At 49.6% G+C, this 27,904-nt stretch overlaps 1 protein-coding gene across 1 annotated transcript in view; it reads left to right on the forward strand.

The window, feature by feature from the left end:
- The window catches only part of DNAH17 (dynein axonemal heavy chain 17), an 8,024,690-nt gene that overhangs the window by 1,760,854 nt on the left and 6,235,932 nt on the right, over positions 1 to 27,904 (forward strand). The gene's annotated exons all lie outside the window — the stretch shown is intronic.

A 27,904-nucleotide genomic window follows, 5' to 3' on the forward strand; every position in this document is an offset into this window, starting at 1 on the left:
AGTTGCTGGAGTGGTAGGTTCCTCTGAACCACCATCCAGACTTTGGTTTGCTAACAACCTTTCTATTAGCTCCATTTTCTTGCCTTTAGTCAGGAGATTCTTATGCTTACAGAGAACTCTTAAACAATCAGCAGTTCTTGTAACAAGGGACTCTTGACTATAACTTTCCACAGTTGACATGTTTTAGAAAATACTTCTTTAGTGCTAAGCTTTGTGGTTAGTTGTACTATGGTATCTATAAGCACTCTAAAATGTATACTCAATACAAATCCCACCTCTGTACACCAGTGTTAGGCAGAAACCTGTGCAGTTCCCTTAGGGACCACTGCAAAAGATTTAAGACTAGAGGTGTTTGGCAGTAAACCCACTTGGTAGCAGTCTGTACCAAACAGATTCACTTGGTAGCTGTGGCTGAGCAGTCGGACTTCTCTCAAGAAGAGTTAGGCAGTATATAGAGTATACACAATAGGTACAGAGACACAGTAGCACAAGCAAACACTGACCAGAGCTTTGGTGTAAAAGTATATAATTATTTATTTAAAGACACACTTGTAAATTACACTACCAAAAAAAGAGGTAAGTGAATTCAGCACACAGTCACTATCATATATATATACAACCCTAATTACTTATTAGACAAGTCTTAGTGAGAAACACCACTTATTTTCAGACAGAGGTGAGCGCTTAACATAAGATGGCACTCTAATAAGTTATGAAAATGGGAGGGAAAAAGGCAGAGTTATGGAAGCACACAAGTTTCAATACTTTTACAAGAACCACAATAAGGCAGGATCGGCAGAGTTCTACTCGAGAGCAAGGAAGTCAATTGCAAGGTCACTCTTGGAGAGAGCAAGCAGAAGGGGTCCAGGTTCACACAGTGGGGTTATGCCCAAAGAGTCTTGTAGATAGTTCGCACAAAAAGGATGAAATTAAAGTCAGGAAAAGTTAGCTAGGTTGTCCCAGGCCAACCCAGGTTAGAAAGTCGAGGCTTTACTGTCACCCCGAACAATCTGTTGCAAGGGAAGCCAAGCGGGACACAGTACCTTAAGTGTGAAGGAAGCTCCAGCGGAGGCAGTTGTTCCTGGCAGCAGGTGCAAGTCGGTGTTTCGTCCAGAGGAAGAAGAGGTCTCGCCGTGGAGGAAAGATGAAGGTCGTTGCACTGCCAGGGAAGAAACCAGCCGCAGAGTTCTCTGGTTAAAAGGCACTACCCTTCTCTTCGCGGTAGTGGTAAACCGTGGTATTCTGGTTGCCGGGGTGCTTGGCACGGGCAAGGCGGCCATGGAAGGCGGCTCCAGGAAGGTGAAAAGAAGGCAAAACTGGTTATCCCCACCAGTCAAAGGAAGAAGACTCTCCGGACTCGAGATCTCCTCTGTCGTCGGGAAAAGTGGTGAGACGGTTCAGCAGGGCTCCACCGGTGGTTTTGTCATTGCAGGTCGGGTCAGCTTCTCCCTCCTCAGATTCTTAGGTCCTGTGGCGACTTTTGAAGTTCCAGTCCCCAAAGCCCTGCTTTTATGCAGCAAACCCCCATTCACTCTGCCTAGCTGTCAATCAAACATGCTAAGTGGTGAGCCGGCCTGCTCACCACTTGGGCCAATCACACAAGAGTGCGACTTGAGTTACCAGGGTAACTCAATCCAGGGTGCCTAAACCCCCTCCCGCACCCCCTGTAGTACCCAGACAGAGTGGCACCACTTTTGGAGGCTTCTGTGGAGAAGCCCGCCAAAAAGTGGAACAAAGGGCTCGACTCGGGTTGGAGTCACAGAAGAGAACACAAACGCCATTTTAGAATTGAGTTCTGGCAAAAAAATAGCAACCGGTGAATTAATATTGAATAAATAAACCGGCGGTATGTTCGAGGCTATAAGAATATAATTAAAGTTGGTAGCCTTGAACAAGGGGAAAATCCCATAGAGATATATTTGCGGTCGAATATAAAAAGTAGTATCCACTGCCACCAGCCAAAACTCGATCCGGGGGGACTGAGACGTGCCCCCTCGAACAACAGACCCGGGGGCTATCGAATTGCCCCGACCAGTATGTCCACAATATGATGGTTTGTACTGGTTCCTGTTCATAATTTGGGACTAGTAAAGCCAATGGTGACTTTACATGCCCTGGGAGACAGTAGTCAGTCCCAGGGTATGGAGTCTATGTTGGGGGGTCGCTATGACACCCCTGGGTTACGGCAAGGCGGGTGCTGTGTGACCCACATAAAAAAAACACATGAGACCCTATGGAGTAAAAGACCCCATAGCCCATAAAATACATGGAAAGTGAAAGGAACACCTCAAATCATGTCTAAGAGTGGGATCAAAAGAATCTCACTCTTAGCAGGAGAGAAAAAAATAAACCCCAAAAATCCAGCAAAGCTGCTGGAGGACTCACTAGTTTTGGGAAATTAGCCTTACAGAGAATTCTCCCTAACAGGGGTCTTGCTGCATAAATGCAGGGTCCTGAAGAAACCGAAGAGGAGAGAAGCTGAAGACATCTGCAACGACTGAACCACTGGTGAAGCCCGGCTGAAGATCCTCACCACTTTTCTCCAATGACTTGAGAAGATCTTCCTCTGCAAGAGTCTTCTTCCCTTGGGCTGGTGGGGGCAACCAGTTCGCCAATCGCCCTCCAGGACCTGCCTTGGTCAAATCGCCAGTGCCAAGCACTAGGAGACTGGATAGCCAGGCACCCGTCCACCCGGACTGCGATTTAAAAGAGCATACCTTTTATTCGTTTGGCAGCACCGCGGCTGGTTTCATACCTGGGCAGTGCAGTAACTCGAACCTTCCTCCATGACGAGAGCCTCTCTTCCTCTGCTGGATCTCCCGAACTGCAGGTACTGCCAGGAACTACCGCCACCGCAGGAGCCTCTTCTTCTTTAAAAGTACACTGTTCCGCCAGGCCTCCCGTTTCGTTGGATATCGCTAAAGGTGTTTATATCCTTTACTTACTGGGTTGGCCGCCCCTATCATCTTAAATTGACTTTCACCTTCTGCAACGCCTTTTTGAATCGTTAAACAAAGACTTGACTGCAGCTACTAGAACATTTTGATCTTGGGCACATTGCCTTGTACCATTGACACTGGCACAGGCCTACTGACTCTGGCTAAATTTGTTACAACTGCCTTCTCAAGATTGCCTCTCACCTAGAAATGTGTTGGTGCACCTAACTCTTATAACCACCTCTTCCTTCCCTCTTTTTAAACTTGTGAAGTGCCATTTTGCTTGGTTTTCACCTCAGTGTTGCATATGCTAAAGTACTGCCTTGCCTAATTTGTTCACAATCTACTTGGGAAGTGTTGCTGGTATGTTAAAGAGTCTAAGGAGGTAATTCATAGAATTCAGCGCACAAGTGGCGCATGCAGCTGGCGCACAGTGTGCGCGTGCAACAGTCTGCGCCAGCTGCGTGCGCTAAATTCCATTTCCGCACACAGCATATTCATGGATTTGAACATCCATTACCAGCCGTGGTGCAGAGTGGTGCCGAGCCTGCAGCAGCGCCAGTTACGCCCCCCAACCCCTCCCCGTGCACCATGTACAGCGCACAAATCCCGTACATGGCGCACAGACTCCCAACCACGAAATAATGCCTGTAAAACTCCCCACGCACCCCTCCGAATACACATACCCCACTGCACGGGGAGTTTCACACGCGATTGGCCCAGTGTGAGCGGGGTACGTGTATTACTGCGGTGCACGGGAAGTTCCACACACGATTGGCCCTGTGCGAGCAGGGTACGTGTATTTCGGGGGTACGCAGGAAGTTTCACACGCGATTGGCCCTGTGCGAGCAGGGTACGTGTATTTCGGGGGTACGCGGGAAGTTTCACACGCAATTGGCCCTGTGCGAGCGGGGTACATGTTTTTCGGGGATGCGTGGGAAGTTCCACACGCGATTGTCCTTGTGCAAGCGGGGTACGTGTATTAAAGCGGTGCGTGGGAAGTTTCACACGCGATTGGCCCTGTGCGAGCCGGGTACGTGTATTTCCGGGGTACACGGGGAGACCCACACGCGATTGTCCCTGTGCGAGCGGGGTACGTGTATTACTGGGGTGCGTGGGAAGTTTCACACGCGTTTGTCCCTGTGCGAGCGGGTACGTGTATTACTGGGGTGCGCGGGAAGTTTCACACGTGATTGGCCCTGTGCGAACGGGGTACGTGTATTTCAGGGGTACGCGGGAAGTTTCACACGCGATTGGCCCTGTGCGAGCGGGGTACGTGTATTACTGGGGTGCACGGGGAGTCCCACACGCGATTGTCTCTGTGCGAGCGGGATACGTGTATAACTGGGGTGCACAGGAAGTTTCACACGCGATTGGCCCTGTGTGAGCGGGGTACGTGTATTTCGGGGGTGCGCAGGAAGTTTCACACGCGATTGGCCCTGTGTGAGCGGGGTACGTGTATTTCGGGGGTGCGCAGGAAGTTTCACACGCGATTGGCCCTGTGCAAGCAGGGTACGTGTATTTCCGGGGTATGCGGGAAGTTTCACACGCAATTGGCCCTGTGCGAGCAGGGTACGTGTATTTCGGGGGTGCGCAGGAAGTTTCTCACGCGATTGGCCCTGTGCGAGCTGGGCACGTCTATTACTGGGGTGCGCGGGAAGTTTCACACGCGATTGGGCCTGTGCGAGCGGGGTATGTGGATTTCGGGGGTGCGCAGGAAGATTCACATGCGAATTCGCTGTCAGAGCGGGGTACATGTATCCAGTGGGGTGCACGGGATGTCCCACATGTGAATTGTCAGTGTGGGTCCTCCCAGGTGTGCCCTCTACCCCCTCCATGGCCCCTGCAGGCAACCCACACCACAGGGGACTACCCTGCACCCCTGGTCATGTCCCGCAGGCAGCCCATCCACCATGGGCATGCCCCCCAGCCAGCCCACATGTCACCTTCCACTAGTGATCACCAACTCATGTCCCCCAGCACCCCCAACCCCCAGCAGTGAGGGGCACCTGCCAGCAGGCCCCGACTCATGTCCCCCAGCACCCCCACCCACCCAGCAGTGAGCCTCAGGCCCCGACTCATGTCCCCCAGCACCCCCACCCACCCAGCAGTGAGCCTCAGGCCCTGTGTCATGTCCCCCAGCACCCCCACCCACCCAGCAGTGAGGGGCACCTGCCAGCAGGCCCCGACTCATGTCCCAATAAACATCATGTCCTAACAAAACAGACCCATGTCCCCAAAGCCAACCCTAATCCTCCTTGCCCCCCAATCCAAGCATGCACCCATCCACAGAACCCACTCTCAAATTACCCATGCCATGATAGTCGAAATGAACCACCATGCCCATGCAGGAATGCACAACGTAGCCACACAGTGGCAATACGTGACTGAGGAAATGTTCAATGAGACATGCACAAAATCAATTTCAGAACACAACACCAATTGAGAAGTAATAAAAAATGTATTAAAAACATAAAGAACTGACTTGGAGGAATAGTAAAATGAAAATCAATGTACAATGACCGATGTAGAAAAAAAATATTGTAAATCCAATGAAGTTAAAACAAAGAAAAATCATGTATAATAAAAAAGTGGTCTATTGTCAATGTCCATAATAAAAACATAATCCAAAAAAATAAATAACCGTTGATCCATGGGAATAAAGAAAAAGAAGGTATGTACAAGTCTGCAACTATATACAATGTAAGTCCAAATGGTCCATGATCCACAAACAAAAGGAAACCTACAAAAAAGTCATATGAAGAAAAAACTATATGCACACGAAGTGGAGCAATGTCCATTAACTCCAAATTAAAAGAAAAACAAAGGAAACCTAACACTATCTAACTATATACAATGGCGGCGGGCAAGTCCTGCGGCTCACTCTGTGATGTGCCGGGCCAGGGCATCATCGAACTCCATGTCGATGTCCCGGAGGCAGGCCTCTGCCCTGCCCCCGAAGTCTCGCAGGGATGCACTCATGGCCTGTTCCAACTCCCTGTGAGTTGCCTCGAGGCACTTTGCCCGCCTCAACGCCCGACGCATGGAGAACTCCGCCTGACCATGGTGAGCCTCGCCTCTTCCGCCCGCCGCAGCTCTGCATCTATGAGCTGAACCAACCACAGCCACACGGAAGACACTTCCATTCCACGGTTCTCCTGCCCTCTGGCCGATGCCTGCCCCTCTGATGTCGATGGCTCCGAGCCATTATTGCTCCCACCTAGAGCCTGCTACTGTTGCTGCTGTCCATGTGCCCTGTCCGATGCCTGCACAACCTCCATCTGCTGGTCTCCAATTGTTGTGGTGTCCACCCCTGCTGGACTGACGACTCCCGACTGTGGCAGGGATGGGATCTCCACCAAGATGGCTGTGTTGGTCAGGCCAGGTCCACAGGGGGCCCTGGTGGAATCTGGGCCGAAAGACGGCAGGGAGAATGACTGGCGCATAGTCTCTACAGAGGAGGAGAGGTCCGCCAGAGTGCGCGACACATGTAGGAACCCACTGATCAGGGCCCCTCCCAAATGTGCCACGTTGCGACGCTGCTCTTCGTGATGGCGTGTGTGCTCCGCCCAGGAAGCACGCACGTCATTACAAATGTCAGGCGTGCGCAATGCGACACCAACCAGGTCGGAGCCCATACAATCGTGGGACCCCTCGTCCGCAGGTAGTGGAGAGGCAGATGACATGGCACTCCCCCCTACCTGTGGACGTGCTTGGGACAGGGCATCCCTGCTGGTGCATGGTGGTGCAGTCACAGGGACAAGGACAACGACATGCACAGGCCCCTCCGCGGTGACCTGTGCTGTCTCCTGACCCTGGCCCTGGACTGCACCACTTGCACCAGTGGTACTACCCCCACCAGACCTCATGTGTGGCTCAGTAGCAGGCTCCTCCTCCTCTGTGGAGACCACCAACCTGGATGTCTCCACACCGTCTTCCGCCATTGCAAGCCCCTGTGGGGGCTCACCCGGCCCTTCCGCTACAGCCGTAGTGGCAGACGCGACACCAGCCCCCTTGCTCCCAGATGATGGCAATTCCTGGGAGGGTGGCTGGGCCTTGCGTCGTAGCCCGGTGGAGGCATCCCCACCGCTTGGCTCCACAGCGCTGTCTCCGCCCTATTCTTCACTTGACACTGCGTAGAGGGAGACATACAACACAAGCATCAGGGTACAGTACAATATTCCCCTAGACAGGAAGCAATAACACATGAGTGGCACTGTCAAATGTCACTTCCATCCTGTCCCTCCACAACACATGGGTGAATGCACGCAACACACATGCAGAAACAGTCCCGGTGCCTGCAATCAACATCAGCATCCATGTACAAGGGCCTCTGTTAACCAAAATGTTGCCTTCAAACTCATATGCATCATGGCTCACACTGATCCCATGCACACACATCACCAGAGGGTCATGCATCATGGCTTGTTCACCACAGACACAGTGGATAGACACAGTGGATACAATGGTGATGGCACTGCATGAGTACATCTACACATCATCACGGACATGTGTCATTCACCCATGGCATTTCAAAGTCACACACACACTTCTCAGACACACACACATGTGCACCATACATGTTCATGACAGCAGCACCCATCCCTCACACCCCCTCCATGTCCAAGAACAGAGACTGGCATGCTTTCATGTGTGCATTCCGCATACAGCTCCCCATGTTGCATTGGAACACACGCATATCCATATGGTTCTCACATGCATGACCATGATGTCCCTGCACACACACATCCATACATGGCCTATGTCACACATACAGGCAAGTATCAGACTACCAGCACACTACAACATGCCCTGTCTCACACAGCAATGCTTGGCCACTTACCGCTCAACTCCAGACGGGTCTGGCTCTGAAGGATCTGGGCATGGAGCGCTGGGGCTACGTGTTCCAGGACCCTCATCAGGATGTTGCGCATGCTGCCCCGGCCCCCCTCTGCGAGGCGCGGGCCTTGTAGAGGGTCCTGGACCTCAAGTCCTCCCAGCGCTTCTTGATGTGCTTGATGTCGCGGGTTGCCACCCTCTCCGCGTTGATGGCAACCACTGCATCCTCCCAAATCCTCAACCGTCCTTCCTTGGTGGCGCGTGATGTTCCGAAGAGGGCATCATAATGCCCCAGGACATGCTCCACCAAGACACCAACTTCCTTCTCACTGAAGCTGGTGGCCCTCTGCCTCTCTGACTGGAGGCAGGCGTGGGTGGGCAACTGGGTCCTGGGACTGGTTTGTGGAGCGATGGTATCCCAGTCAGGTGTCTTCTGTTCCAGCAGGGGTGGACACAGCCACTGGACCCCTGCAGATGGCTGACGTGCAGGCACCAAATAGCAGGGCACGTGGGCAGCAGGCAGACAGTCAGCAGCAGATGGCTGGTAGGAGTGTGCTCGGTGCTCTTGGGGGCAGGAAAATGGCCTTTTTGGGCAGGAGTGTGGTCTTCCGTGTGTTTTCGCGTGGCCAGCTTGATACGGAGTGATTTGGCACGGTAAAAAATTGCACGTCAGCGTGTAATTCGAGGAAAGGCCCTTAGCGTGTAAGCGTGTCAGTGACATTACGCACGCAGGCGTTGCCCACAACACGGGTGCATAGTGAATCAGCACGTGAGAAAACTGCACGTCACCGTGCTATTGGAGGAAAGGGCCTTAGCGCGTAAGTGACCTTTCACGTGTGGGCTGGCTTAAAAGGTACGAGTATCACGTTATTTCCTTGTATGTCCTTTTTGTGGAGAGCGAGCGGGTCTATCTTGTACTTCTTGTCGGTTCACTCGCGATTACTTCACAACTTTCCAGTCCGTACTCCCTGTTTCCTCAGACTGCGTTCTTTTCTTCTTTAGGCGGGGGTGTTGCCAACGCGCACACGTGTGTCTTTTCACATTCTTTTTCAAGGTCGACGGTGAGTCACGCACATATTTTCCAACCGTGATTGCCCCCATGTGTCGCGTACCCCTTCAGAGGTCATTGTAGGCTGCGTGTAACACGCGTACGCTTATTTTTGTGTTTCTGGGTGCCACAGCGTAGTGCAGGTTTATTTTTCCACGCACGTGGTCTACCAGGGGTTGCGTGCACGTGTGCTTTTGTTTTTGGGGTGCCTGTGCGTTGCGTGACCCGTCATCTTCCCCCAGGAGTCACATACAGTCTTGCTAGAGCATTAGGGTACGAATTCCATCTAGGACCCTACCCCTTTTCACCCCAATTGCTCAGGACAATTGTTTACTGCAACTCCCATACGCACAACAACATCAGTGCCATGGTTGGGAGGCGACCAAGCAGTAAGGGAGGCAAAGGTGGCCGACCTACAAAAGGTGGGTGTGGTGGGCGCGGTAGGGGACGTGGCCAGGATTTGCAGGGTGCCCCTAGAGCCCTGTGTGTGGAGGACCAATCGGGGACACCCATGCCCCCCCCAATAGTTGTGGAAAACGTAGCTGACATCATCCCAGATCAGTCCTTGTTGTACCGGCCCATTTTGGCACCTGAACCGGCACAGGATGACACCCAGGCTGACTTCCAGGTCAGCAAGTCTAAGCCACGTGTGGCGGTGAAAGTTGCTGTCACCAGGCCACGTGGATCTGGGGCAGCAATGTTATCTGCTGCCCCAAGTTGCCAGGGTGGGGAGGCTGCAGCTCAATCCACCCCAGCTCCGAGTCTCCCAGCCGGGACAGTGTCGGTCCAGGTCCATCAAACCGACATTGGACCTGCCAACATCACCCTGCAGCCAATGCCTGCACCAAGACCTATGGTCATTGTGCCTTTACAGGCTTCTGTTACCCAGTCCACCTGCGCTTCTGCCCCTACTGACCAGAGCGGCGTAAACCACTCAGGATCCGCACCACCTTACAAGAAGAAGAAGAAGGGTGCGCTGGCACTACAGGCTGAGACCCCAGGCACGGCTACACACTCTGGCACGTCAAGGAAGCCTAGCTTTAATGACGCCGAACTTGATGCACTTGTGGCCTATGTGTCGGCACATAGCCGCAAAATGGTGGTGACTGCAGGGTGCAAGACCACACCTGGTCAACGTAGGGCACACTGGCAGACCATCGCGGACCACATTAGTGCCCTTGGATTTGTGAGGCGCACAGCTGATGATTGCTACAAGCGGTTGAATGACCTGAAACGCAGAGCAAAGAACAAGCTGGCTTCCAATCATGCCTCTACTCTGTTGACTGGTGGTGGGTCTCCACCAGAGGACAACCAACTCACTGAACATGAGTCTGTTGCTGGAACCTTCGTCACAGAGGAACAGATCCAAGGCGTGGGAGACCTACCAGATTACGAAGCATTGTCCGGTGACTGCCATGCATGTGTGTGTAATCCATGTGTATGTTGCATGGGTGACGTGTTCAGATTGAGTGCCAGGTGAGGGTGTGTAGTCCTGAGTGGTATGGGTCACCCATGTGCTTCCTCCAAAACATTCAGCGGACTTGTATTTGGGTATGACAGTATCCCTTCTGACCACAGAAGAAAAAACTATATGCACACGAAGTGGAGCAATGTCCATTAACTCCAAATTAAAAGAAGTTGCCCTTGAACTGTCTTCTTGCAACAACATTGTTCTGAATTTTTCAGTGCTCATTCAGCCTGATTGTTTTAATTCTCCCATTTTTGCAATGCATTTTTCAGCCCTAATGCCACATATGTGACATGCTTCTGTCATTGATTACACCCCACATTGGGCCACATTTATTACCTTGTTATGGGAATGATTAGACCATTCAGGCTGATTGATTAAGGGCCTGTTGACAACATTTTTTGGGGCCTGTTTGAATGTGGAACATGATAGTTTTTTCGTATCATGTTGAAGTGACCAACCATTGATGTATCCATCTACATGCTATCACTGTATTATTTTACACTGGATGTGTTGCAGTGTGTGGCATGCATATTTTGTCACACTATTTTGCATTTTTCATCTCATCATGTCCATCTCACATGGATGGGTGACAGTACTCATTCACTGACATATGGCTGTACTTGTCAAATGTATGCTACATGCCATCTATGTGCTGGCATGTGTCATGTATGTGTATTGGACATGCCACTCACAGGCTAATGTGTGATGCCAGTGCTACCCAGCATGCAGCAAATGTGTTGCTTTTCCATCTTGGTGTCTTCAGTGTCTGCTTTTTGCCTCCCCTTCCAACTCATTGACAGTGCATGCATGCCAGGGTTATAGTCATGTGGGACATGTGTAATTCATGTACTGGATCTCTGGCTTGTCAGGCCTATGTGTGTGCTATGGCGCTCATGCCTGTTTCCATTTGTTGTCTTTCATGTTTTTGCAGGTGATGACGCACTTGATGCTGTTGAGGTGGAGGAGATGGTGCAGACCCAGGAGGAATCTCAGCCATAACCGGGCACCAGTGGAGGACGTGGTGTGGTGGTGGGTGAAAACCCAATCTTACTGCAGACCATACTGTCCAGGGGTGTCTCTGGTTGCACCTCCCCAGACCTCTATGATTCAGGTGCTGAATCGGATGATGAGATTTATGTGCTGTCGCAGGTGAGTGTTTCTGGCAGGGATTCTGTTCTGTCCAACCCACCTGCACCAGGGGTAGAACCCTCTATGGGGATGTCAGTGTTGGTAAATCCACCTTTGGCGGTTACGGTTGCAGGATCACACTCCATGACATCTGATCCTGTTCCTGGGCCAGCAGATCAGAGGGGGAATGCAGTCTTGCAGCCTCAGGCAGTGCCAGCACAGCAAGGTGCAGATCGCCTTGCCCCAAACAGGTGTGGTGCCCGCCGACGCGGTGGCCGTACGCCACCAGGCAATACTGTATGGGAAAACTCCATGTACAGTGTAGCAGTACAACAGCGAGCATCGGTTGAAATGATGGCTCAGGCAATGGAGAGGGTGGCCACTTCCATTCACCCCCTGAAAGGCAGATGGAGCAACAATAGCAGGCAACAGACTCCATTTGCCAATCACACAGGGAAGACATGTTGGCGTCCAACAGGGACCGACGGGCGGCACTGGACACTCTGCGTGAAGCCATATCTCTAGAGTCCCAGGGCCTCAGGGAAGACCTGAGGTTAGAACTCCATTTCCTCAGGGAGAGTCTGGTTGAGCTTGAGGCTTCCCTAAATTATAGGGCAGAACAGCAGCTGGAGCAGCTCACACGTTCGCTCTCAGCTGAGCTGCAGGCAACCTGTGAGGAGATCCGGGCATCACGCGAGGCCATGCGTGCAGAAATGCAGGCAACCCGCGAGGTGCTGCATGCACTATCATCCTCCAGAATCAGACCTTCAACACCTGCATGCTTGCTGCCATGGAGGACCATAGCAGGCCTTTGCGTGGGCTGCCTCCCATAGCACCACCACCTCCTGATGCAGCAGCAGAGGGTGGAGAGAGCGACAGCAGTTCTTCCACATTGGCGTAGCCGTGCAGGCCATGAGCCCATGGAGGTATTTTTTTTCGCAACATCCACGTAGGTGGGTGGTGGTGTGCACCCTGTCCTCGAACCTCCTGGGTGCCCCCCTGACTCCACATGGCCATTTTTGATATATATATATATTTTTTTTTACAGTGTGTTGCCTTGTGTGGCTCCCGTGGGCATCCACTGTGTATTCCAGCTGGGGCACATGCAGGCTTGTCCTGTGTTTGGGTTAGATGCTTGGGTTCCTGACACACACACACCCCTCTCTGCTTCCCCTTTCCATGGGCTGCAAAGGGTGTGACCAAGTGACAGTGACTTACACAGTGACATTGGGCTCCCATGAGCTGTGTGGGCAGTCTGTAGTCAAAACTGTGTGTACGTCCCTAGTGGGGATTGTTGTTGTATTGAACACTGCATGGTGTATTGATATGTGCTTGTGCATCCATGTCTTCCTCCTTATTCACAGGTACCTTCTTCATGTCTTCACAAGGCCGTCTCCTTTGCAGATGCAGTTCATGTCGTATGCAGTACACTGACACATTTGCCTGACAGCTCTGCAGTTGGAAGGGGTCGATGTGCTGGCTTATTCAGGTTGTAAGACTTGCACTACTTTGATTTTGTACTGTCATATTTTGGCAATGCTTCATCCTGTGTTGCTGAATTGTGTTTCTTGTAAGTATTTGGTCATGTGTGCTGTTTGTTATTGATTACTGGGAGCATATTGTCTGTGGCCTGTTTCCATTTGGGACAGCGCACTTTGTGACACTTGTGTCATGCGTTGTGCATTCCTTTGTTTGCTTTCACATTGCATGGCATGCCATGGTGTGTTGGGTAGCGGAGATGGGGAGGGGTTGGGTGACATGGCGCTATTTTCATGTTGTATTTTGCAAGGGGTAGTCATTCATGCAGCATAAATGTGTGTCTTTTTGTGACACAGCATTGGTCGTTTTTCGGTAGGTAGGGATGCACACAATGTAACACTTCCAGGTGACCAATCTCAGGCTGGTATGGTTGTGACAGTTGACTGTCCCTTATGTCATCATCATTGATTGCCAGCTGGTACATGCCAGGACTGTGCGCACTCCACAGGGGTGTGATTTTAGGTGAAGTAATAGCCACCAGCTGCGTACGTGCTGCCTCACCACGTGCCCTTCCCCGCCATGTGCAGCGGCCGTGCATGTGGTTGGGGAGTGGGTGCACCACCATTTCCACTGACAGGCCCCGGCGGGTAGCAACGTTGTGCAGGACACATGCTGCCACTATGATCCTGCACACTACTGGGGACGCGTGTAGCAGCTGCCCACCAGAGCGGTCAAGGGAGCGAAAGCATGACTTGAGCACTCTGAATGTGCGCTCAACTATGCCCCGTGTTGCACTATGGGCTGTGTTGTATCTTACCTCGGGTGGTATGGTGGGGTTCCGAATTGACGTCATCATGTGGGTGCTCAGAGGGTAGGCACTGTTCCCTGGGGAGGTGATGATGGGTATCATTAGTGAGGTTGTGACATTACTCAGTATCTGACATGCATGCATGCATGTGGAGAAGCATTTATACTCGCCAAGCAGCTATGTATCGCCATGCCGCCCAGCTTCTAGGTCCCGGTTTAGGGGTGACATTCTGTAAATGAAACTGTCATGGGTGGATCCTGGATAGTTGGCATATACTGAGGTGATGATTCCCTTGGCATCACATACTACCTGCACGTTGATGGAATGCCAGTGCTTGCGGTTTCTATAGATGTGCTCAGTTGCCCTGGGAGGACGTAGAGCCACATGGGTGCAATTAATGGCACCTAGCACTTTGGGGAAGTGTGCCACCCCGTAAAAATCCTGGACGGCAGCCTGCCTTTCTGCGGGTGTTCTGGGCAGGTATATGTGCCTGCGGACTGAAGAGCGTGCAGTCATGATGGCCAACACCTGGTGTAGGCAGCCTGACTGCGTGGCCTGTGACACCCCCCCCCACTATGGCACTTGTCCGCTGAAATGAACCAGAGGCCAAGAAGTGCAGTACATTGAGCACCTTTTCCAAGGGGCTCAGTTCTTGGGAGCACAGGGTGGGTGATGTGAGTTCATCCTTCCATTCACTCACCAGGTCGAGTATTATGTGAGGTGGAAACCTGTACCTCCCATACACCTGGTCATCAGGCATCCCAAAAAGGCTGGTCCTGGGTGTAAAAATTCTGGGCCTGACTATCATCCTCCTCCTGCGGTGTCCCACGACCACTGCTGCAAGGAACGGTATATTTGTGGTAGCGTCTGAGCTTGTTTGTTGTTTGCGCGCAATTTTATGCTGCGCAGGTCCGCGTACGCCTGCTTCCTTCTGGCGTACGTGTTTCCGGATTAGCGCGTCTTTTTTGGCGCACGCATTTCCTCTGTTCGATTCCATGAATACATGTTGTAGGCGCACGTGTGGGCATTCTGCGCATTTAACTCCTGTACTTCCCCCGTAATGCCCACATTTTCACACGTTTTTCCCCATTCCACGTGTTACGCCCCGTGTTCTACCCACTTTTGTTGTGTGCGCCGCGCTATGTGCGCTTTCGCTGAGCACGTAGCGCATGTCGTTTGATGATGTGTGCGCCCGCGTGCGCCACGCCACGGATTTTAGCGCACATCCCAGGATTTACACGCTGTATAACTTGTCCTTTCCCTCAATTTTTAGAAATTGATAGAGTGCCATTTCTGCTTAGTTTTCACTTTGCCGCGTTGCTCAGTTTTCACTCTTGCTCAAACTTGTCTACAATTTAAATAGGGAGTTGTGTATACTTTTCTTGATGGATTTAACTTGCTTTAATGATAGCGATTTATGTGTGAACATCAGAGTGTGTAAAATAAATATATATATTCTTTTTGGATACAAAGCTTTGGTCAGTGTTTCCTTGTTCCACAGTATTGTAGTCCTAATGTGTAAACCCTGAATACTGCTCATCTCCCTCTTGAGATAAGTCTGACTACTTAGCCACAACTCCACAACTACCAACTAAATCTTTGTGGTACAGACGGATACCAAAGGGGATCAATTGCATTTACCTGTAGTCTTAATCTTCTGTAGTGCTCCCTAAGGGAACTGCACAGGATTCTGCCTAACACACAGAGAGGAGCAGTGTGAAGATTCAAAACCGGTAGAGCGGGCCGACTGGTGCGGCATCCCCGCTTCCCCGGCTGGGTAGTCAACTCTACTACAGCAGCGCAGGTGATAGAGAGGAGGAGCACACACACCATCCACCAGAGAGCCCGGGGAGCCCGGAGAAGCTTGGAAGCTGGGCTCCTATGGCACAGTTGAACTGCAGGACAGAGGCTGTGCCGCGTGGGGGCAAATTCTCTACCCTAGATAGGAGGCACTGATAGGCGGGGAGAAGTGTGCCTGCAACTTTACACATCATTACAAGCTACCACTGCAATTGGACACAATGGAGAGGTGCCCACCTTAGAGAGGGGTGCAGTTGGTAACCAGAATACAGGGCCTAAAGGGACAATTGTACCCCTCGGGGTAATCAGCAGCCCTTGACAGCCGGCAAATATACCACCAGGCGGGTCCTGGCCAGGAGCTACAATGGTGAAGGGTCAGCAAAGAATGGAGAAATATGCGGAAGTTAAAGATACACCACAGAAGCATGAGGGAACGGGCCGCTCGGTGGAGGTGGGAGCGACATGTGGCCAGGAGGGAGATGTGATCTGTATTCACTGCTGGAGGCAATACAATCATCCAAGCCCTCCCTGGAAAGCAGTATTAAGGAAGTGGGTGTAGATGTCTCCATGGTCAGGGGCAGACCTCTGCAAAGTGTACAAATGTGTTACAGAGGTGGAGCAGAGGGTCAGTGCGGTGGAGGATGATGTCCAGACCCTCACAAACCATGTGATGGGTCTGGTGGGGGTGACCAGAGCCCTGGAAGTGAGGGCAGAAGACGTGGAGGGGCACTCCAGACGTTGTAACATCAGATTGGTCGGAGTACCGGAAAGGGAAGAGGGGCCCAGTGCAGAACTGTTTGTAGACAACTTAATCCTGAAAGTGTTGGGAATCAAGGGCCTCTCAAAGTTCTTTAGAGTGGAGCGAGCGCCTAGGGTTCCAGGCAGACTCCCCACCCGGGTGCCCCACCGAGAGTAATGGTGGACAAGATAATGACTTTCTGGGATCGCGACGTGATTCTGCAGGAAGCTCGGAAGGCTGGCTACTACGACATTAGGAACATGAAACTGCAGATCTTCCCGGATTTCACACTGGAAGTACAGCGACAGAGGAGAATGTATGACACAGTGAGCGGTCGGCTCCGGAAGTTGATTCCCGGCAAAGCTTAAAGTGATCTCAGGAGGGAAGGCATGGTTTTTTACTTCCCCGAAAGAAGTGTGGGATTGGCTGGATTCTACACCATGCGATGGGGACTTGCATAGCCGAGGAGAACCAGACCGGGTACTGCCTAAAACGAAGGAGTAATCAGGGAGAGATGGCATGGTTAAGTAGTAACAGAAAATTAACAGGGAGCTGTCTCCCAAGAAAGCTACAGGGGACCACATTAGGGATTTCATAACTTGAGCGGGTGGAGGCGGTGTCAATGTAGAGCTCCCCCGGTAAACAACGACATTGGCTGCCACCCCTCAAGGGGTCTAAACATTGGGAGAGGTGGGATGGCACCCCTAGGGGGGTCATCCAGTTAATGCAGTTGGGGAGGTTGGGATGGTGGGGTGAAGCCCGATTGGGGGGCACTCATTGAAGGTATTTGCAGAGGCTATGGGAAGAGGGAGGGGGGAATGGTGGTTGGTATGGGCAGTGGGGGAGAAGATGAGGTTGGAGGCACCAAGTTGGGGATGGGTGTCGATAGGAATGGGGCTAGGGAACAGGGAGGAGACATAGGGACGGGGACGAAAATAGGGGAAGATGTGAGGGAGGAACTGGATGCCCCGATAGAGGAAGGGGATATACGGTGGGCAATACGTAATATGAGGAAAGGTACGCCTCCCTGAAGTGATGGGTTCCCCATGGAGTTTTATTCCACGTTTGTGGATCTCCTGCCACCGCAGCTCCAGAAATTGTACGGGTAGCTGTTCCGGAGGGGGATACTCCCGGAATCGATGAGAGAGGCAGTGATTACAGTAATCCTGAAGGAAGGAAAAGACCCGTTGGATTGTGCGGCATATCGGCCTATATCCCTATTAGATGTGGACGGAAGATCCTGGGGAAAACCCTGGCTTCTAGGTTGGCAAAGGTGGTGCCGCAACTGGTCCACCCAGATCAGGGTGGGTTTGTTGGGGGAGGAGCACATCCGGTAACATCACTTGCCTCCACCATGTTATGGATCAAGTAAGGACACCGAGCCAGGAGATGGCAATAACCGCTTTTGACACCATGAAGATGTTCGATTAGTTGGAATGGAAATGGCTATTCCAGGTGTTGAGGGAATTTGGGTTTGGGGACATTATCTGAAGATAGCTGGGGCTGCTTTATAGTAGACCAATGGCAATGGTGAGGACCAATAAGTGGGTGTCTGGGATGTGGGAACTCAGCAGGGGGACGCGGCAAGGCTGTGCAGCATCCTCGATTCTAATTGCGTTGGCCCTGGAGCCACTGGCTGCGTTTCTGCGGCAGGAAATGGCAAAGGCAGGGATTGAAGGTGGGGGGCTGCGACATGTAATTTCACTATATACGGATGATCTGCTTTTATATGTATCAAATCCAAGGGTATACCTTCCGGAGTTCCTGGAAATGCTGCAGAACTTTCGGCATATGTCCGTCTTCCGGGTTAATGCGTATAAGTCGATCCTGTTCCCAGTAGGGAGGGGTTACGGGACTGCCAGGTAGGGGACCTACCGAGGTTGGGGATGAATTGGGAGAGGGAATCGTTTAACTACTTGGTATAAGGGTGTTTCATGAAATGGATGAGACATTTGTACACAACACTGGGAGAGCGCTGTCGAGGATAGGAGACTTGGTGCAATTTTGCAAGGACTTGCTCTGTCCCTGATGAGAAGAGTGGTTCTGTGTAAAATGGTGATCCTGCCATGACTGCTCTATTTTTTCACCAGGTGTCCATACATGGCAAAAAAAGTCTTCTTTGGAACGCTTGATATCAAAGTGGAGGAGCTACTATGGAACTCGGGAGGACGAGGTTATCTCTACAGACACTGCGGAGATCTAGGGAGGAGGGCGGCGTGGGTCTACCAGTTTATGAGAAATACTTTGTGGCAGAGTAATTGCAGTCAGAGTTATTGTGGGATCAACCGGAGGAGGGAAACGTTGAGAGGGCTGATTGTTGGCCTTCCATCGCAACGGCGAGGTGCAGAGCTGCTATGGTAGCTAATGGGGGGTAAGGGGAGGTCCATAGTTTTTGCGGCAGTGAGGGAGACGTGGAAGAAATACGTTCGTATCAAGGGACCCGGGGGGTTGTACGATGGGAGTTTACCTTGGGGATGGATCAGAAACTAAACCATGCGATTGGACGGGCAGGGGAACAGAGGCTTTGTGAACAGGGACGCGTAACGTTGGGAGACTTGTTCGAGGAGGGGAAGCTACTCACCTTTGAGGACTGGTGACTGAAGTTTGGGCTATCGCGGGGTCTGTTTCTAGCGTACAGGGTGGTTGTCTGGAGTTTAGCAGAACTATGGGAGGTAATTCTAAAAGAACCGGAAGCAAGCTCGCTGATGCGGGTACTGTTAGACTAGACCGGGGACAGGGCGAAGCCCTCCCAGATCTATAAATCTCTCCAGTGGAGAAACTCCAAGGGGATTTGAAGGTGATAGGTAAAGGGGAAGCGGACATGGGATACCAGAAATCAGAAAAAGAGTGGGCAAAGATCTGGGAATTGGTGCGGAAAGTGTTACGTAATGCCCGATTTCAGCTGCTCCAGTTCAACATCATCCATAGGACTATTGTAACCCCAGTCAGGCTGAGGGCAATGAATAAAGACCTCTAGGATGAGTGCCCCAGGTGTGGCAGAGGACCGACGGGGGTTTGGCACATGATGTGTGTTAGGAAAGATTTCATATTGTATGTAATTTTCCCTCCATGTGTCAACCCCCAAACTTGCTGCTGTTGTAACACCATTGACTGACTTTGCCAGAGAAGCACAGCCCTCAGCTGCACTCCTCTGGGCTTTTGCTCACTTGTTATGGGGAAACTGACATGCCCTTAAAGACAGTCAGTACTGGGAGACTTTGTTTCCCTTAGTCCTTCTCTCATGTTGCAACTTTTGTGCAACATGTAACATGTGTGCCATGTAACTTACCTTACAGCACTCTTGGGTCGCTAGTCATTTCCAAAGGCCCTAGAAATTCTCGCTGGACTTTTTATGAACTGTGTAGATGTGTCATGGACAGGACTGGTGGCAGCTATCGTTTTCTTATATTTTTGACCCTTTCTTGCCATGTTAACCGCGCTTACCGCGTTTGGCACAAAGAGGTGGCCCCAAAATGGCCATGCCACGAGGATCTTTGGCCTGTCCTTTGGCCATCTTGCCCCGTAACCTTCCCGAGGTCGAGTCGACCCGGGTCAGTCCTTATTTGGTCATGCGCTTTCTCGCGAAACCCAATGCTTTTGCGGGCTTCTGCATGCCTTGTGTGTGTGCCTCCAGGATTTGGGCTAGGATGTCTGTTCCCAATACACATTCTGGGTGCCAGAGAGTCCGGAGTGTCATGAATGCCTGGGACCACCGTGGTCCATGATTGGTCCAAGTATGGAGTAAGTGTTTGTTAGCAGATCTCCCATTGGGTCCTCTCCGTTTTGGCGCGAAGGGAACTTTGGATAAGAGGAGGCTGAAAACACCACTACCATGTCGATCTCCTGAGTTCACACCGAACAAAAGATAAGGAGCCAAGTATCCTGCAACAAGAAGCCAAGTCGAGGAACCACTGGTGACCGGCTGGAAGGTTTGGCACCCTGAGCCCGCTGTCGTCCCGTGGGTCCCCTCTGCATCTGATCGTCCTAGAAGGTCGGCGAAGACGGTTCGACCCATTGGAGTAGTGGAATCAACTATTCTCGGCACCTTCATCAAACCCTGCAAGTAAGCCTCTTCAGAAGTGTCCCTGGGCCAACCAGTGGGCTGACCAGTTTACATGGGACATTTGCTCTGTTACCGCTGCCGTTTTGAGGAGGCCCTCGAAACTTGGTATACTGCTAGCTCTGTGTCCACGGCACCCTCACACCAAATTCCGTACACTTGGCGTTCCCAGGTCTGAAGTGAGACGAGTGCACCCGGACCGGAGTAAACGCGGTTACCGTGTTGCCCTGCTGTGATAACAACCTGTGCAAGTTCGCTGCCTTTGTGACCCCCTTGCCCCTGAAGCCTGCTGCAGTGGAATTGGGCTGATTCCTCCACCCGGAGCGGAGAAATCGTCACTGTCCCATTTGGGAATCCTTGCTGTATCTCGGGAACTACACGGTGTCGAGACGTCCTGATTGTCGCATTCGAACCTGCCAGCAAAGTGGACTGTACTGGCGAAGTTTGGGTCGGCCTGCGTCGGGGATCGGTGAGTAGTCCTTACACCAACCGGTGGCCCCTAGCGTAGGAGCCCATTTTTACGCATGAAGTGGCCCCTGAGGGCCCCTTTACTTTCCATCGCTATTGCGAAATAGCGACTCCATCCCGCACTCTCAAGCTGCCTGTGCCCTCAAGTGGAGGTCCTGCTTGAATAGTGGGAACCTGTTCTTCATCGCCTTATCCACCTTCCTGAATTGCTAGAGACCCTTATGGAGACCCTATTTTGTCCATTGGCACCAGCGCGTGCAGCTACTATTGAGCATAAGGCTCCTCTCTTCGTAGGGCTTGGACTGCCTCTTAGTTAGGTGTATTCTTGATGTGGAACTGGGTCTAAAGATTACTTGCACTGCCTGTTTTCTTCCTCATCTAGGTGGTCTACATATTGTGTGCTTTTAACCCCTTAGACCTCATTGGACTTGTATATATATATTGTGTTGATTGTGATGTATTGATTTAATTTAGTATTACTGTGATTCTTTGCTATGGTCTATGTTACAAAGGCCTTATAAATGTGTCTATATTTTTAATATAACACCTGTCTGGAGTAGTTTGTAAGTGTCCTTGCTTTGTGTGCTCATTGAGGTCTTTCAGTCACCCTCACCCCTCTTGAGACTAAGGGCCTCATTACACGGTAGGCGGAGGACCAAGGTGCAATTAGCACCTTGGTCCATTCCGGTAAAATACTGGCACCGCCTTGGTGGAAAGGGGAATTACCGCCCTATTCCAAGGTGACCGTTAACCCTTACCGCCTTCCATGTAATGAGGCACTTAGTCTTGACCGCCTGCCATAGCTACCCTGATTGGTCTGGCTTGTCCAGAGGTTACCCTGTTCCAAGAAACTAGGTTGGCCTTCTGAACCTCTGCCCCTCCAGGTCAGAGTTCAGAAATCCTTCTTAATGTGGGACTGTGCGATCTTGGTGGGATAGCTCAGGGGCAACGTGCTCGCCTTGGACGCATGACGACACAGAACACCACAGGTTTGATCCCCGGGTCCGCGCTTAGAAACTTCTAGGTATTAAACGCGTTATAAATAACCTATCATATTATATCATATCATAGCCGATTACTGGGATAAGGTGGTTAAACGGGTGAGCGAACTGTTGGGGACTAAGCTGGAGTTCACCCCTGGAACCTGTATTTGGGGGATTGTACCAGGGGGAAGGAAACATAGGGTGTGAAATAGGATGATTCGGTTCCTACTGATAATTGCCAAACGCCGAGTGGCCATAGCGTGGAAATGTCCACATGGTCTGACAATCACCATGTGGCAGATGGATGCTCGTAGGTGGGGCATAGCGGAACTGGCAATATTACAGAAAGTGGAGACTGAGATGGAAGGGGAGGGAGTGACAATACACTGGGCTCAATTATTGAACGACCTGTCAAAAGCCAATGACTTGAAATCATCATGAAGTTTGGGGAGTTGGAAACGGGTGGGTGAGAATGTGGGGAGGGTCGTTGCGACACTGGCCTGACCCCACAGGACCCACAGAATGTCGTTCACTGTTGCCTAAGAAGGAGAAGAAGATGCCCTGATGGAATAGCCAGTACATGGATTTACGGGCGGGTGGGGGGAGGGCATTGTGGGATTCCTTGATGTTGTTTATGTTATAAAAATGTTAATAAAAAAGTTTTCGAGAGGTTTTTGAGCATTATACACACATGTTTCATGGTATCAAAGAAACAGTATCCTCTAAGAAAAGGGATCTAAAATCCAACCTGAGACAACTACGGAGGAACAATAACCCCCAGTGCTTAATAATTCAGAAATCCCTTTAAAAAGCATATAAGAATTTGCTTAAATCAAACAAATTTATATTATATAAAAAAGATGCTGTGGTAATGCTAAAGCGTGCAATCCTTCCAGATGAAAACACTTCTGGCAACTTGTTAACAGGTCAGAATCTTTTCAAGCTGAAGGTCAAATAAATCCAATTTCAGAAGACGCGCAGAAGACATATTTCACCAAAATCTTTGCACAAACTTCTTGCCCAAATTATGATCTCCTTTCATGGAAAAATGCAAGATGGTTGTTATCCTTTGGAGAAGAGATGATCCACCAAATAATCTTAAAATCCAAAGCGTCTTGAGCCACTGCCACAAATGGGATTCCAATGCTGCCCTATGATCTAAAGTACTATTTGACTAATTTTCTTTCATTTTATTTTCTAATAGTGCCCCTGAAGTCTTGGAAAACTTCTTGTTCCTGTCTTTGAGAAGGGAACCAGAGACCTTTCTATGAAGTGCAGGCCCGTAGCTCTTCTCAACTGCATGAATAAGATCTTCTCTACAGTTATTCTTAAAAATTATAATAAGCTATAAAAATGTGGTTGGATTCTCAAGGATCCTTGCCGGAATACATTGTAACAAATTGCAGTCTCCGCAAAGGATGTGTGTAGGCGCCAACCCTTTTCATCTTATACATTTCTGATCTAGGAGGTGTTCTCTTATGCAGTAATTATTTTCCTCCAAAGGTGGACCCATTCTCTATACATCATTTGATGCGGATGACATAGTCGTGGTGGACCAAACACCCAAAGGTCTTCACAGTATGCTTATATATCTATACAACTATATGTGTGATAATGATTTCAAAATCAATTAGACACAAACTAAAATGCTTGTTTTTAACTCTGGGATTAACAGAAAAACAATATTTAAATGGTATATAAAAAATGAGTTGAGTTGATTTAAGCTTTATTTGGTATTCGTACGTACCATCAAAGCATATTCCATAAAACATACAAAACACTGCCATACAAGAACATATATAAAAAGAAAATAAATTGCAAGTTTAAGAAGGGAGCACAACTCATCCAATGCACACATGCTTAATTTCATGTACAAACTAAAATGGTGATTAAAATGACACAAAACAGGAATGTTAAAATACAATTAAACAGATGTATCCCCCAAGTACGAATCACTCTTGACCTTTGTAACCATGCCCTGTACAAATATTTAGTGACAAAATAAGACCAGTTAATTCTCCAGTATTTCTAGAGGGGTCCGCTGCGTCCGCAGCCCTCTGAATACCCTTCAGTCTGAAGATAGGTTTTAAGTTCATGGCTCTTATGTTGTTATAGCCAGGGCAATACAGCATGAAATTAAAAACAGATTCCAAGGGTGCCCCACATACCAGGTATTCAACGCTATTTGGCTCGCACCAGTTCTTTTTAAAAACCACTACTCGCAAGGTACCTACCTGCACTCAAATCATAAAAAAGTGACAGAGCATAATTTGTTGATATAACGTCCAAATATTGTTCATAGCCGAAGTCTTACTTTTTTTTTTAAAACTCTTTATTGGCATTATGATATAACAGTTACCAACACCCCCACCTTATTTTCCCCAACCCCCAAAACCCCTTCTTCTCCCAAATGTCAGAACTCAACCAACATCACCTGTGTTTTCCCCCAAACCCCCCCTCCCCAAATCCCACGTGAACCCTCCTTTGTCCATAAGGCACAGCAGACGAGCATCAAAAGTTCATAGTCCGGTGTAGTTATAGACACTTCCTCTGATATCCCCATCTTCAAACCCCCCTTCATCGCAGCCTCCACCCAACATCCCTTACTTCACGGTGGGCGTAAGTCATTATCTTTTGCAAGGTCATTCAACAATTGGGACCAGTGAACCGTTACCTCCCCTATATCCTCCTCCCCCTTCAAAGCCTGCAACACCGTCAACTCTGCTAGACCCCACCTCCTTACATCTTTCCTCCATAACTGGATTGTCGGACCTAGTGGGGACTTCCACTCAATCGCCATTCGGCGTTTAGCCAATATTAGTAGAAACTGACCCATTCTGTTCCATAATTTATTACGTTCCCCCCCCCCCGGCAGGTTCCCCCACAGACAGACCTCTGGGCAACGCTCCAGATTGACTTCCAGTAGCCCGTTTATACCGTTAAGCACTTCATCCCAGTACTCCACAATTGCCCCACACTCCCACACCATGTGCCAAAACCCTGCCTCCTCCGACCCACACCTAGGGCACTCCCCCGAATGCTCCTCGTTCATTGCATTGAGCGCGTGCGGGGTAACATACACCCTATGTAGGATATTACATTGGACCAGCTGGAAGTGGGTATTCTTCGAGGATTTCCTAACCTGCTCCCAGACCTTCTCCCATCCCTCACTCGGGATTGCGCATCCCATATCCGCTTCCCATTTTTCCTTCACTTTCAACTTCCTTTCCATCTCCTTCTCCCTGAGGGCTCTGTATATTCGTGTGATACGTCCCCTCCACTTTACTCGATCGAGTAGGACTCGGACGACCGGGCATGACTCTGGTTCTTCGGGGATCCCCTCCCATAACTCCGCCATCCTCCGAACTACCGCCCCATATGCCAGAAAGAACCCCTGCGGTAGATCAAACTTTTCACACCACTCCCTACAGGTCAAGAACTGTCCCTCCTCAAAAAGGTCCCCCACCTTTTCGCATCCTTTCTCCCGTAACCTCCGTATCTCTACCCTCCCGATTGCCTGCCGGAGTTTCTGGTCAGCTCCCCATGGGAGGTTAGCTTCATAACGGCCCTTAATCCCCGCACCACCCACATACTTCCTCCATGTCTCCCGTACAGCTTCAAAAACCACCAATGTCCCCACATTACAACATGGGTACCACAAGAGCTCTGCCGGGCGACAACTACGCTGCACCGACCCCACCAGCGTGCCCAGGAGCTCAGCCTCCGGTTGATCTCACATCAGCACCGATTGTAATTGCGCTTCCACAAAATATTTCCCATAGTCAGGAAGGCCTAATCCCCCATCCGCTCACAGTCTCTGCAGAGTCTGCAGGGACAACTACCTCCTCCCAGAGTTCCAAAGCAACTCTCTGACCTTAACATCTAACATTTTGAAAAACACCTTCTTTGCCACATACGGTATATTCGTGAAAAATAGAGCAGCCTACATAACGCCACCCTGCCCATCAATGAGAGTGGTAAATCCTTCCAAAACTGGATCGAGTCCCCTATTTTGGACAACGCCCCCCCTGTATTGTGTACAAATGTGTCCACCATGTCATGGAACACCCGGATCCCCGCCAAAGTCTTACTTAATCCTCAGATACTGTTGACCACAAGGTAGCCTCGAACAAGCGACCTTCTGCATTCCAGTATACCAGCCAACTTGACAAGTTCTTTGGAGCCAGCCACAATGGCAGATGGTTGATTCCACAAGACACCAAGACTCAGTCTGTTTCACAAATATGTAACATGTTTTAACCATGGAATTTGTCGGCTACCTTCCAGTGCCATGAAATGTATCGGTAGTTCTTTAAACCTGAATAAGCTTGGCGCAATCCAGAAGCGAACCCAGAACAAAATCTGTTTAGGAGGATCAATTGCTCAATGGGACAGAGATATTAAAAATGAACTAGTGAAACTATTGGAAGTACCTTGGGATCAATATAGAGCAAAATATTTCCGATCAAGCAACTTCCAAAGAACTACACGCAAAATCCTTGATATTTATATCACAAATGAGGAATATTGTGGCAAACTATGGGAAATTCTCTTTTCATCCCTTCCCAAGGTTTTAGAAGAGGAACATTGTTCAGCTTTGGAGCTGAAACTAGGCCTGCAAAAATCGTTTAGGAGAAAGTGAAAGTCAACCTATTTAGGACAGGTTTTAAATCACCCTAGGGGAGTCCCTACTTATATCATACAATATGAGCAAGGTTTAATATTGCTGTAAAAATACATCAATGTGAAACATTTGCTCCTTCATTCTAGACTAATAAATCCCTCTCTCAACACAGTTAAAGGAACATTAGTCGTGTTCAAGGTGTAACAAATAGAGAGGAAAGGCTCTCACTATATTAAAACGACTGGATATTAGTGAACAAGATTTCGTGGAGTTTCCCACGCGAGTTAAGAAGTCACAATAAGATAGACTAGATTCAAACAGGATCTGCAAATATGAATTAGAAATTGTTCTGAAATACTTGTTTGGGAGAGAAGCATTGGGAAATGTTCCCCTTTATTTGAGAAAATCACCAAATAGAAAATGGAAAATGTACTTCCTTAGATTTAGAATGAAATTACACCCCACCCGTGAAATCCATGGAATAAGAGCTAAACTTCCATAACTCGCAAGAGTTTATAGATTTTGTGGGGTCAATTCTAAGTTTGAAACTCTGGAACATATTCTAATGAACTGTCCCTTTCTTCAATCAAAATGAATAGTATATTTTGCTAGATTCCTTGTGCCATTAACCACATGTCACCAAATGGTATTTGGCGTAATATCATGAGTGGAAAATAGTCTCTGACTACTGCATTAATAAACTTTGTATCTGATATTTTAAAATTGAAACATGTTGACATAGAGATTAATATTAATTTATTTATCTAACATGTACATCTAACATGTACAAATTATTTTCTTTTTTAATTGTGATACATTTAATTGTTGTTTATATTGTAATTTGTGGAAGGTTTAAACAAACAAATTTAAAGAAAAGGTCTTCATGTTCATTTAGTGAGGGCCAAAAATAGGTCCTCTGGGAGTCCATCGCAAAAGCATCTACCTTTGCTATCCTGTCTGCCTTCTGTAAACACTACTGCCTTGACATGAGCTCAGGTGCTTATGCTCTGTTTGTCCAGGCAGTTCTCAAAAAATGCTTTAAGTAGTATGTAATTAGGACCATCCCCCTCATTAATCCAGTTCTAGTACTTGGGATTTTCCCATAAGTATGAAGGAAGGGGAAAGGGCGTAGGAGTAGGAAATGGTTACACACTGTAGTGACTAACATACTCCTAGACCAGACGTGCACCCGTCTTCCCGTCTTAAATATCCTCAACTGTTAGTAGATTACCAACCTTGGTGAACGGAATAGGATTTAAGAGTGAGAGTGAGGCTCGGGTGATCACAAGAAGGTGGGGCGAAGGCTGCACATGCACTGTGCTTTGCATACAAATTTAAAATGTACAACCATTTTTGGTGCTACAGAAAAGTGCTCCTGGACCGTCCCGATGGACTGAATGTTCCATAAGTATGGCAGAAAGGGGACTCTGCACTAGGATTACTTTAGTCACTGAGGTGAGCACCTTTTTCTTTTTTTTAACTGAGGGGGTTCCCACCTTGCTGTCTGGAAATGTTCAGTTA

Source organism: Ambystoma mexicanum, chromosome 3q (genome assembly GCF_040938575.1).
Source record: "Ambystoma mexicanum isolate Mex_15411 chromosome 3q, UKY_AmexF1_1, whole genome shotgun sequence".
NCBI lineage: Eukaryota > Metazoa > Chordata > Amphibia > Caudata > Ambystomatidae > Ambystoma > Ambystoma mexicanum.